At 38.6% G+C, this 13,407-nt stretch overlaps 1 protein-coding gene across 4 annotated transcripts in view; it reads left to right on the top strand.

The window, feature by feature from the left end:
• The window catches only part of ADCK1 (aarF domain containing kinase 1), a 194,331-nt gene that overhangs the window by 77,580 nt on the left and 103,344 nt on the right, over positions 1-13,407 (top strand). The gene's annotated exons all lie outside the window — the stretch shown is intronic.

Genomic DNA, 13,407 nt, shown 5'->3' with positions numbered 1-13,407 from the left:
GGGTTCAGCAGGTTGATGAGTCCCCTGTGCATCCACATCATTCTCTTAAATTGAGACAGCTCTACTTTTTTCTTTCTCACTAGAATTGTTTCTCTTTGTGTCTCCAGAATTCCATCCCTTCAAAATTCCCCTCCCTCCTGATCTACTATTCCCTGTAGAATTTATGACCGTAGGATCCTAATTATCTTTCTAACGAACCTTTTGAACTCTATTTGTCTAAAATCTATAGTACCTGTCAGACTGTCCTGAGATGGAAGTGGATGTTACTTCTTACCTCTCCACTACCAAAGCTACCCCAGTTTTCACTCCTACTAACAATTCCTCCTTGAAAGTAAGAATCATGTCCAGGATAGAATACACACACCTAACTACACCCAATTTTTAAACACATTCAGGCCCACTATTGCCTCTATGATCTTAGTCAAATTGCTTCATCTCTCTGGTTTTCCGTTTCCTGATGTGTAAAATGTGGGACTCAAACGAAAGGACTTTTTCAGCTCTAAATATCTGATCCCAGGTCCCTGACTCTAGTCTTTCCTTCTTTCTCTCCCTGCCCCTCCCTAATCCATTATTGGTGTTTGGTTGTTTTCAGGTGTGTCTGACTCTTCACAACCTTATTTGAGTTTTCTAGACAAGGAGTGGTTTGCCATTTGCTTCTCCAGATCATTCTACAGATGAGGAAACTAAGAAAATAGGGTTAAGTGACTGGTTCACACAGCTGTCTGAGGCCATCTTCCCGATTCCAAGTCTGACACTCTATATTGCACCACCTAGCTGCCCCAGCCCAGATTGATTGTTTTTGTAAAAAGAGCCAGCCTGGTCTCAGTGATATTGATAAAGCCAAATTTGTCTTCTTGTTTACCTTGTTTGTTGCTTATACTTTGTGCATTTGTGTATAAACATTCCCACACTGTGGTCTTTATTACTGGACTCTTTTCTGGAATTCGATTTTGTTTGTTGTGGATTTCTAGTTGTCTTTACTGTTGTTCTTTCTATGATGTGGTAGTTAATTGATATCTAGCTTAATAATATCTATAATAGGCAGTTTTCTCCATATTTTTTACTCTTTAAAAAATAATAATAGCTTTTTATTTTCCAAAATACTTGCAAAGATAATTTTCAGTGTTCACCCTTGCAAAACTCTGTGTTCCAAATTTGTCTACCTCCTTCCCCTTTTCCCTCCTTCCCTAGACAGCAAATAGTCCAGTAAACGTGCAATTCTTCTATAGCTTTTATTACTCTACAGAATATTAAGCTCCCTCTTTTCCAGGAAGAATCTCATCTATTTCTTAATTCTAAATGTTGAGTGATCTTTTTTCTTTTCTGATTCTTCTGCATCACAATAATCTGCTCTTGAACCTCCTAATACAGTTCAAGATTCCCTACTGCTTCTTTAGGCAATATTGTCAAGTGGGTCTTGAAGTGAGAAAAGAAAGTTCTTATTGCCTTTAATGTTTACTGGCTGTGTAGCCATGGACAAGTTCCTACAATTTTCTTAAGTTTGATGTTCATATTTGTAAAATGAGGATGATAGTAGATAGATATACATATACATATATATTTCTTTTTTTGGTAAATTTTCTTTATTTTATACTTAAATACAAAATGAGAAATGGAAAACAAAAGCATTGCATATACACAGTAGACCATAAGAGAAGATTCAATATAAAATAATAAACTTCTTATTTCAAGAAAATCTATATAATAAATACTACACAGTGTTTTCAAAGCTGCCTACTTTTTCTTTGCTTCCTTGTTGATTTTCTTTCGTCTCTGTTCTGTATTTTTTACTTTCTTTTCCCCTTTCCTCCTCCATCTCTGTAAAGGTTACATTTAAGCATGGTTATACACATATGTAAATATACATATATATACTCATATTCATATATATAAGACTTTCATACATATATGTTCATATAATGAATGCTCATTTCCTTTTGTCATCTATTTTTCTGAAAGTGGATAGTGTCTTCCTTCATAAGTCCAAGTCTTTCCATGTATTTATCTGTATCTGTATATTATCTTGTTTTATCTATCTAACCTCAACCCCAATCCCTTTATAACTGTTTTCTACCCACAGGATATCAATTAATCAAATAATTATTAAGCACTTACAATATGTCAATTATTATACTAAGAGCTGAGTATATAACAAGGGACAAAAATAAATCCTTCCCTCAGGGAACATACATTTTATTTTATTTTATTTTATTTTTATTATAATAACTTTTTATTGACAGAACCCATGCCAGGGTAATTTTTTTACAACATTATCTCTTGCACTCACTTCTGTTCCGATTTTTCCCCTCTCTCCCTCCACCTCCTCCTCTAGATGGCAAGCAGTCCTATACATGTTAAATATGTCGCAGTATATCCTAGATACAATATATGTGTGCAGAACCGAACAGTTCTCTTGTTGCATAGGGAGAATTGGATTCAGAAGGTAGAAATAACCTAGGAAGAAAAACAAAAATGCAAACAGTTTACATTCATTTTCCAGTGTTCTTTCTTTGGGTGTAGCTGCTTCTGTCCATCATTGATCAATTGAAACTGAATTAGGTCTCTTTGTCAAAGAAAATAAACTTCCATCAGAATACATTTTCATATAGTATCGGTGTTGAGGTATATAATGATCTCCTGGTTCTACTCATTTCACTCAGCATCAGTTCATGTAAGTCTCGCCAATCCTCTCTGTATTCATCCTGCTGGTCATTTCTTACAGAACAAGAATATTCCATAACATTCATATACCACAATTTACTCAACCATTCTCCAATTGATGGGCATCCATTCATTTTCCAGTTTCTGGCCACTACAAACAGGGCTGCCACAAACATTTTGACACATACAGGAGGGAACATACATTTTAATTGGAAAGTCAACATATACATATACATACACACACATACATAGGTACAAAAAGGTACCTACTGAGTAGATAGAAGACTTGAAACATAGGAAAGGGCTAGTCTGTAAAGAGCTTTAAATTTCAATCAGAAGAGTTAATATTTGACACTAGTGGTAATTGGGAGCCATTGTAGTTTAATAATAGAGACGTAATCATTAGACCTGTACTATAGATAAGTCAGTTTGGCAGCTGTGTGGAGGACAATTGGATGGGAGAGATTTGAGGGAGAGAGGGTGATTGGGAGGCTATTGAAATAGACCAGGTGATAGGGTCCTAAATTTGGTTGTGAGTGATGTGATATAGAGATGGGTATATATTTGAGAGATGTTGTGGAGATGTAAATGACAACATTTAGCAACTGATGGATATGTAGGATTAGGAAGAATGAAGAGTCAAGGATGGCACCAAGGTTTCAAATCTGGGTCACTGGAAAGATGGTAGTACTCTTGACAGTAATAAGGACATTTGGAAGATTGACAGGTTTGAAGGGAAAAATAATTTGTATTCTCTTGGACATTTAAGTTAACTTATGGAACATCTGGTTCAAAATGTTTAATAGGAAGTTTTTAATGTGGGGCTGAGATTCAAGAGAGAGAATATGGCTGAAAATGTATATTTGGGAGCTATCTATATAAAGGTAATTATCCATGGGAATATGTGAGTTCACTAAGAGAAATTATAAAGAGAAAAAGAGGTCCCAGGACAGATCCTGTGGGGAATATTCATTGTTGAAGAGCATGATATAGATATATTTCAGCAGAAGAGATTGAGAAGGAGTGGTCAGAGAAGTAGTAGAAGAACCAAGAGAGAAAGAACAGTGTCACAATAAACCAGAGAGGAGGCTATAAAGATCTAAGGGGATAGAATGGTCAGTGCCAATAGCTGCGGGAAATTAAGCAGGTGAAGACTGAGAAAAAATCATCATAATTTGCAATTAAGAGACCATTTCTAACTTTGAATAAAGAAGTACAGACTAAGGAGTCCAGGATAAAAATGAGGTTGGAACACCGAGGACTTAAAAAGTGAGAGTTACCCTCTGTGGAAGTAAAGAAGTTCAAAAAAGAGGGATGGGTTTGAGAGGGGAAAATAATATAATTATAACCCATTCATGATAGTCACTGTGAGGAAAAATCTGAATATGTGTGTGTATGTATGTGTGTGTGTGTGTGTGTGTGTGTGTGTGTGTGTGTACCTTTCCCAATTTGAAAACTAAGAAGAAACTTGGAGTGAAAAATTAATAATAGTCAAACAAAATAAATCCACATAGTGATCATGCCCTAAAATGTTTACCTCTTTCTGCACTTTTGAGACAGTGGACTCAAGGGATGACCTCTTTGTCAGGAGGTAGTTAACATACTTCATCACAGGTGGTGTGATTGGTCATTGCTTTGATCAGAGTTCTAAAGTCTTTCAGAGTTATTTTTGTTTATAATTTTGCTGCCCTTTTATAAATTGTTCTCCTGTTTGTGCTCATTTCATTCTGATCACTTCATGATTCTCTCAAATTGTCTTTTGGCATTTCTTATGGAGCAATGAAGCATTACCACAATTTATTCAACCATCATCTCCTTAAGTTCCAATTCTTTTCTTCCCTTTCTCTGCCTTTTTAAATCCAGCTTCCAGATCAGGAAGTTTCTTTTTGCTTGTGACTATTCCCTTTTCCTATACCACTTGCTCTCCTGATGTGTTTGATATTATAGCTATAAAAAGCTGTATCTTTGTACATCTAATCCATTTTGACTATTTTGGGTAAGAGTCAAATTCATCTAATGTATCTCTTCTCCAAACCCTCTCTTATTCTCATATACACTTCCTCTCATATACTCCAAATAATAGAAAGAGCAAGTTCCATATATTCTTCCTCCTTTGTTCCCTCTTTAGCCTTTTTCTTTCCCTATTTCAAACCTTCAGAACATCACCACTTCACCCCTAGGAATTCTGCTTTTTCAATTTATCTCCCTTATTACTCTTTGGAGATATTAAGGTTCTGCAGAGATAGATGTTTCTTTCTTCCTGCCTCCCCCCCTCCATTTTAATGTTAGCACTACCTCATTATACAGCTCCTTCTAATCTCTCATATAAATTTACTATTATAGGTTTCTCTGTATTCTTTTATCTGTATTTCAGATTTCCTACTCAGATCTAAGTCTTTTCATCAGAAATGCTTGAAAGTCTCCTATTCTACTAAAGGTCCATTTCTTTCCTTTGTAGGATTATACTCATCTTTGAAGGTTAAAGTATTTTTGGTAGAAATTACATTTTTTTTGGTCTTATTGTATTCCATAGTTTCCTCAGCTTTACATTAGGAACTGCCAGGTCTTTTGTGATCCTGACTGTAATTTCTTGATACCCGACCTACTTCTTTCTGTATCCTTCTAGTTTTTTTTTTTTTTCTTTGATGTGAAAATTCTGGATTTTAAATATGACATTCCTGAGGGACTTTTTTGTAGTCTTTTGAGGAGGTTATTGGTGAATTCTGTATATGCCCTCTAGTTCTAATAAATCTTGGTAATATTTATTTATAATTTCTTGAAAGAAAGTAGCCAGGCTTTAAAAAAAAAAAACAAAAAACATTGTTTTCATGAAGTCCAGTCATTCTTAAATTATCTGTTCTTTGATCTGTTTTCTGTATCAGATATTTTACATTTTTCCCCTAATATTTCTTGCTATCTCAACAAAGTTTTCTGAAAGTCCCTTACTCAGTTAAAGTTTGCCATTTCTTTTCTTTTTAAATCTTACCTCCAGAACTGGTATTTCCTTCTTTAAACTTTTGCTTCATTTCTTCTAGATAGCTGCTTAACTAATTTTTATTGCACCCTATTGTGTTAATTGATAGTTCCTAGGCCCTAGGATTGGACAGCTAGCTAGCTAGATGGCAAAGTGAATGGAGTGTTAGACCTGGAATCAAGAAAATTTGTCTTCCTGAATTTAAATCCAGGTTTGTGCACTTACTAGCTTTGTAACTCTGGGCAAGTCACTTAACTTTGCCTCAGTTTCCTCATCTATAAAATGAGCTGGCAAAGAAAATGGCAAACTATTCCAATGTTTGCCAAAAAAAATCCTAAATGAGGTGACAAAAAAATCATGCATGATTGAAAACGACTGAACAACAGTAACAACAGGCCCTGGAATTAGTTGAGTGAAGCAGCATTTGTTGGTGTAATTGTTTTAAATATAAGAAGAGAAGCTTGCTTTTTTCAGTCAGTCCTTTGTTTTTGTTATTTTTCTGGACAAAGCTTTTATTATTTTCAAGTCTTCTTGTAGATGACATTCTAACAATGCACATATTTATATTGAAGAAAATGTTCCCCTAGAAGCAGAATCATATTTCAAACAAATTTCTTTTCTTTCTTTCTTTTTTAAAACTAATCTTGTGCTATTTTATTGTTTTCTTTTCTTTTTCTTTTTTTAAAAAAGTAATAGTATTTTATTTTTCCAAATGCATAAAAGATAGCTTTCACAATGTTCATCCTGGCAAAACCTTGTGTACCAAATTTTTCTCCCTCTTCTCCCATTCCTCCTTCCCCAAGATAGCAAACAACCTGAAATAGGTTAAACATGTGCAGTTTTTCTAAACATATTTTCATAGTGGATATGCTACACAAGAAAAATCAGATCAAAAGAGAAAAAAACACAAGAAAGGAGAAAAAACCAAAAAAACAAACAAACAACAACAAAAGGTGAAAATACTAAGCTTTGATTCACATTCAGTCTTCACAGTTCTCTCTGTGGATGCAGATGACACTTTCCAGCCCAAGTCTATTGGAATTGTCTTGAATCACTTCATTGTTGAGAAGAGCTAAGTTTATCACAGTTGATCATCACATAATCTTATTATTATTGTATGCACTGTTCTCCTGGTTCTGCTTACTTCATTTAGTATCAATTCATGTTAGTCTTTCCAGGCTTTTCTGAAGGCTTTTTCATCATTTCTTATAGAATAATAATATATTATATTCATATTGTTGTTTTTATTGTTGTTGTTTGTCCTTTGTTCTGGAAGAGGACCCTGACATCAGGGGCGTGCTGCCATGTCATGCAAATTAATAGGATTTGAGTGAGGGAGGGCTGGGCAAGGTCACCTACCTCACTATCTCCTCCAGAGTCATCTAAGTCCAGTGGCAAGATATAGATTAAGATAACTAGAGATGGCTCCGGCCTTTTTAAGCTAAGGTCTTCAAGAGACTGTACCCATTCAGTGATTAAGGATAAGTAGTAATTGGGGCAAAGAATCTCTTCTTTCACCTAGTCCAAAAAAAATCTAAATAAATAAATGAATGAATCCAGGAGGGGAAAACCCTCAGGATTTCTGGCCAAAGCAGAAATGGCTGCTATTTACAGTCATCCTAAGTCAATTGGGTCCCAAACAATGACCAAATGGGGCTTGGCCTAGGACCTATTGGTGGCCAGTTAGAATCAGATTGGTTTTGGTTTAAGATCTGGTCCTTAAGAAATTTAACTAGTAAACCCCAATATGTCTTGAGAGAATTCAGAGGTGTAAAAGAAAAAAATGCTTATAAGAATATCTGTAGGTAAGGGTATGATGCCCTATGTGGACAGAGGGAGGAAAAGAGGGGAAAAAAGAGGGTGGGAGGAAGGGAAGAGAGAGGGAGGAAAGAAGGAAGAAAGAGAGAGAGGAAAGGGAAGAGGGAGGGAAGGAAGGAAAAAGGAAGGAAGGGGAGAGAAGAAAGGAGAGGAAAGAAGGAAGAAAGAGAGAGAGAGAGGAAAGAGGGAGGGAAGGAAGGAAAAAGGAAGGAAGGGGAGAGAAGGAAGGAGAGGAAAGAAGGAAGAAAGGGAGAAAGGAAAAGAGAGGGAGGGAAGAAGGAAGGAAGGAGAGAAGAGGAAAGAAGGAAGGGAGGGAGAGAGGAAAGAAGAGAGGGAGAGAAGGAAAGAAAGAGGAGGAAAGAAAGGGGGAGGAGAAAAGGAAGGGAGAAAGGAAAGAAGAGAGGGAGGGAAGGAAAGAGAGAGAAGGAGGAAAGAAGGGGGGGGGGAGGAGGAAAGGAAGGGAGAAAGGAAAGAAGGAAGGAATCTTCCAATTGATCAATTCCAGTTTGTGGGCCAGCTTTACTTAGAGATTGTTGTTTGTCCTTCATTCTTGAAGAAGACCATGATATCAGGGAGGTGATGTGTGACATGCAAGTGAATGGGGAGTAAGGGAGACCTGTACAAGATCACCTGTCCTAACATATTCAGCCATTCCCCAATGATGAGCTGCCATATTCATCTTACTTATGTGTAGATCTGATACATACTGCTCTTACAGGAATGACAAAATGGTGAGTGGAATCAGAGGACCTCAATTTGAATCTTAGCTTTCTACTTTCTACTTCTTTGACCTTGAACAAATTACTTAACCTCCGTGGGTCTCAGTTTCCTCATCTGTAACAATAAGGGAATTTGATTAGATCCGCTCTGAGATCCTAAAATTCAAGTTATAAAATAGTTCAACTTTGAGTTCCCCAAATGGCAGTTCAGGACATGGTCTGATAGTTAGGAAAGGGCTCCTAAGGTCACCTTCTCTCCAGAAGCAGAGAAGGGAAAGTGTTGAATTAAAATTTGTGATGAAAAACACATTCTGGCATCATAGTTTTGTCCTTCCTGTGGGGATTGGGAAGATAAGGATTGTTTGTGGTAAATATTGCTGTTGGCTCAATATTGAAGTCTCAGCAGTGGAACATCCAATGTAGACTTTTCCATTAAAGGGGAGATGAAGGAAAATGGGTTTTTGATATCTAAATTAAGCCAGCTCATTGTCCTTTTTGATGGAGACATAGCTGGAAAAACCTATGGACCTAGTTTCTCCACAACTAGTTTCAGTGAGTATTTTTCCCCGGTTGACTGTTATTGCTCTCTTCCTCAGACTTGGGTGTCTCCTTTTTAGATATTTAGCAATGGGATAGGAGCAACACTCTTTCTCCAGCCCACTGAGCTCATTCTGTTAGATATTTACCCTCCAAACCAAGCTGGCTAATGAAAATGTTTTTAATTAATACGAGGCAGATTAAAACTCATTACAGCAAGGTCGTTGGTAATGAGAGATAATCATAAGGCAAATTATCGAGCTCCGAGTAAAATGAAGATGGAGCAGAGGCAGGGAGGCAGTACCGGTGGTTTGTGTGCCAGGTGGATGGGGAAGGATGGAAGGATGGACACCAGCAGAGAGACTTAGGCTGGCCCCGGTCTGGGGCAGGCTGTGGGTGCCCACGCCAGTAGCGTCTTCCACCCAGACAGAGGCTGACCAAGCAAAAGGCTGAAGGTAGGTTTCAAGGCGGGCTGGTGAACTGGGTGGTTGCTGAGGAGTGAGCTGGGGGGAGAGAACTCGAGTGGGTGGATGGTAGGAGTGAGTTCATGTAATAATAGCTATTGAGTACCAACAATTTGCTAGGTGTAGGGCAGAACATAATAATTATACATGTAATCTGCCTGTTGTGATTGCATTCTGCAGTAGATGGACAGGACAAAACACAGGGAGGGGATGAGAACGCCGATTTCTCTGAAGAGCTTTCAGTACTAATCTTCAGTTGAAGACTTTGGCGTATGTTTGTGTGTTGTTTTTTTTAGAAATGTACTGGATTTGGAATCAGGCGCCCTGGATTTGAATCCCAACTCTGAATCCCTGGTTAAGTTACCTAATTATTCCTACCTTCCCCATGATCCCCTTTTAGCTCTGAATCTGACCCTGTAATTCCCTGACCATGCCAGTTCTTTTCTGCCCTCTGGATTGTATTAACTCACTTGCCACTTAACTTTTGTGTGTTGGTTTTCTTTTCAAATATTTCCCCTACTAGACTATAGGCAGGAAGTATGTCTTATTGTGGGTGTCAGTAAAGCTTCCTTGATTGACTGAATGATTATCCTAATAAACAGACTAAATAGATAGTGCCATGTATACACCCAGTGCTCAGTACTTCTCAGAATCTCAGCTAGACAGGCCTTCAAAAGTCAGCTAGTTCAATACTGAAAAAAAATCCCCTTTACACCATCTCCAACAAGTGGCTATGCAGCCTTGAGTTAAAGACCTCCAGTGAGGGGGAGTTCACTGCCTCTTGAGGAAGTCCATTCCATTTTTGAATAACTCTCATTATTGAGCAATTTTTCCTTATATCAAACCTAAACGGGTTTGCTTCTTTGCAATTTCTGAACTTTGGGTCTAAACAAAATTCTTGTTTTTGGTGGCATGCAGTGTGAAAATGCACGTTGAGAAGTTGGTTTTAGATTATTGACTGGGTTCCATTTAAACTGGGGAAAAATTTGCCTCTTATTAGGAATAACAATGCTTCTAGCCCAGTGCCCTCAGCCATCAGCCTGGGAAGCAGTCCCCTGTAGAGATGCGGCCTGGCCACGGCTCCTGTAGGCAAGATACTCACGACCCAGAAAAGAAAGTTCTTGTCACTTTAGCACTGTCAAAAGGAAGAAAGGAACTCAAAAGTCTTCCTGACTTTAGCCCAGGTGCTCTATCCACCGTGCCATGAATGGAAAAAACACTAAAGAGGCATTAACATCTACTTTGCTATTATACCTTAAAGATCATGAGACTTCTCCACCTTACTTGAATTCTCTAATAGAGAAGAATTAGAATGTGAGATCCTTGAGGGCAAGGACTATGGTATTTTTTTATCGATAGCATAAATATGTGTTTTGTACATAGTAAGCACTTAATAAATGCTTTGTTTTGTTCATTCATTCATGCTACAGCCACAGTTACCTGCTTTCACGGTTGCTAGTTTTATGAGAATGAAACCCTTGCCATTATCAATCTGGCTTGTCTTTCAAATATCCCATTCCATCCTGTCTCCATGTCTATGGGCCAGACTGGGCCAGACATTGGATAGTGTGTGGGTTTAAATGTAGCCCCTCATGTGGACATCATTAGGTTAAGGTCAGTGTTCACATCCTTTGGGTTACAGCTAAGCAATCAGAACCTAACCTCAGCTTACAATCACTTACAAGTCTCAGCTTTCTCCCCTCTCCTTTTCCGGGGTGGATGAGGTAAGGAGGAAGGTGTGTTCTACTTTCTTTTTTTTTTCTTTCAACATCTTTTATTTTCATATATGCTTTGAAAGAATTCAGTGAAATGTGTTTATCTTCAAAGGTCCTTACTCTGATAGCTACTATTCTGAGCCATATGGGAGTCAGATACAACTAAGGGTCTTGGGGGAGTGTAATCCGAGAGTGTTTCTGTATTTCAGAGACCACTATTACCTTGTCAGTCCCACTCAGGAACTGTCCTGTGGTAAGCAAGGAAGGGGAGACCAGTCCAGGTCGTCTCCTTTCTTTTAACTTTTGTGAGTAGGACTCCGGAGGGGTTTGGACACCTTGAGTAACAAGGGTCATGGGCAGAGCAGTTCTGCCTTCTCACCAGCCCTTATCCCCGCTTCATTCACACCTCCCTTGTGGCCCTCAGGCATGTTGTTTTTCTCTCTTGCCAAATGCGCTTATGATTCCATCAGGGTGACGGGCTCCAGGGAAGGCATTTGCTCTGGTTGAGCCTGGCGCCTTCCTCCTATTCCACGCTGCCTCTCTTACCTTTCAAACGGCCGGGGAGATGTGTGTCCCTTGGGAGTGCCTTGGTTCTGGGTCTCTGTGCTGACCTTCCTGCTGGAAGGAACCACAACGCTTCCTCTCCCAGAGAAGGGGCTTCTGAGGGCCCCTCCCCGGGGCTCTGCTTTTCCTCTGGGCTGGCAATGGCGCATTTCTCCTCCGCCAGGGCCGCAGTGTCGGGAACATTTATCTGAGCTGCATAAAAGTTGTTTACCTGTGATGGCCTGAATTTGTGTGCTGCGAGGCCCGGCCAGGTGCAGGTGTGAAGAGTGGGCTTTCTCCTTCTTCTCTCAGCTGACTAGAGAAGGATGATTTTCTTTCCCTCCCTAAGTGTTGAGAACCTTAGTTGGCTTGGGATGCTGCTGCACTATCAGGCATTTATTAAATGACTCCTGGATTAGGTACCGGGTATGCAAAGACAAAAACAAAGCCATCTTTATTCTCGATAAACAACCCGTGCCCATCTAATAAATCCAGCGGGGTTGGGGAGAGCTATTGTGAGGCTCAGCAAGGGTCTTGGTCAGGAATTGGTAGTTGAGTTGAACTTGGGAAGGAGCAAGGGATTCCGAGAGGCTGGGCTTGGGAGGGAGTGCATTTAGGCATGTGGGGGATAGCCTGTGCACAGACATGGAGAGAGAGGGTGGGATGGTATATCTGAGAGACAAGCGCATCTATAGAGTACATTATGGTCCGGAAAGGTAGGCTGAGCCAGAGAGGGAATTTTAAAAGTCCACACTTGCTTACAGGATATAACACAAATTCTCAACCTTGAATTCTGTTTTGCAACTATTGATTAAAGGCCTAACCTTTTTCTTCCCAGCCATATTACCCCCTTTGGGTACTTTGGGTTCTAAGGTATAGGGTAGTAGATAGGGACAATGGGGTACAGTGGTACAGTGGGAAGAGAAGAGTTTTTAGAGTTAAAGACCCTGGCTTTAAATTCTGCCTCTGCAGCTTATTTGCTAATTATAAGGAAGGAAGGGAATGGAGAATTTATTAAGTATTCTTTATGAGTCAGACACTATACTTAGCCATTTACAAATATCTCATTTGTAACTATACAAACAACCTTTGTTCCAATATTTACAGCTATTATCTTTTTTTAATTTTTATTTTTAATAGTATTTTGTTTTTCCAAATACACGCAAAGGTAGTTTTCAACATTCACCTTTGCAAGACCTGTGTTTCAAATTTTTCTCCCTCTTTTCCCCTCTCCCCCGTCCTTAAGATGGCAAGCTATCCAATATAGGTAAAACATGTGCTATTCTTCTAAACATATTCCCATATTCATCATGCTGCTTAAGAAAAATCTGATCAAAAGGGGACAAATGAGGAAAAACACAAGCAAACAACCAGCATCAACAAAAATAGGTGAAAATACTATGCTTTGATCTACATTCACTCTCCATAGTTATCTTTCTAGATGGGGACAGCACTTTCCATCACAAGTCTATTGGAATTACTTTGAATCACTGCATTTTTGACAAGAGCCAAGTTCATCACAGTTAATCATCACATGATTTGTTGTTATTGTGTATAACGCTTTCTTGGTTTTGCTCACATCACTTAGCATCAGTTTTATAAGTGTTTCTAGGCATTTCTGAAATCAGCCTGCTCATCATTTCTTATAGAACAATAATATTCCATTCTCTTCATATACCACAACTTATTCAACCATTCCCCAACTGATGGGCAGCCCTTAACTTTCCAGTTCATTGCCACTACAGACAGGGCTGCCGCAAACATTTTTGCATATGTATGTTCTTTTACCTCTTTTATGATCTCTTTGGGATACAAACCCAGTAGAGACACTGCTGGATCAAAAGGTTTAGACTGTTTTATAGTCCTTTGGACATAGTTCCAAATTACTCAACAGAATGGTTCAATCATTTCACAACTTCAACAATACATTAGTGTCCTAGTTTTCCTTACATCCCCTCTAACATTCGTTATTATCT

The sequence above is a fragment of the Sarcophilus harrisii genome, chromosome 2, assembly GCF_902635505.1.
Source record: "Sarcophilus harrisii chromosome 2, mSarHar1.11, whole genome shotgun sequence".
Lineage (NCBI taxonomy): Eukaryota > Metazoa > Chordata > Mammalia > Dasyuromorphia > Dasyuridae > Sarcophilus > Sarcophilus harrisii.
Note: the sequence above shows the minus strand (reverse complement) of the source record. Positions and strands in the feature narration are given on the sequence as shown.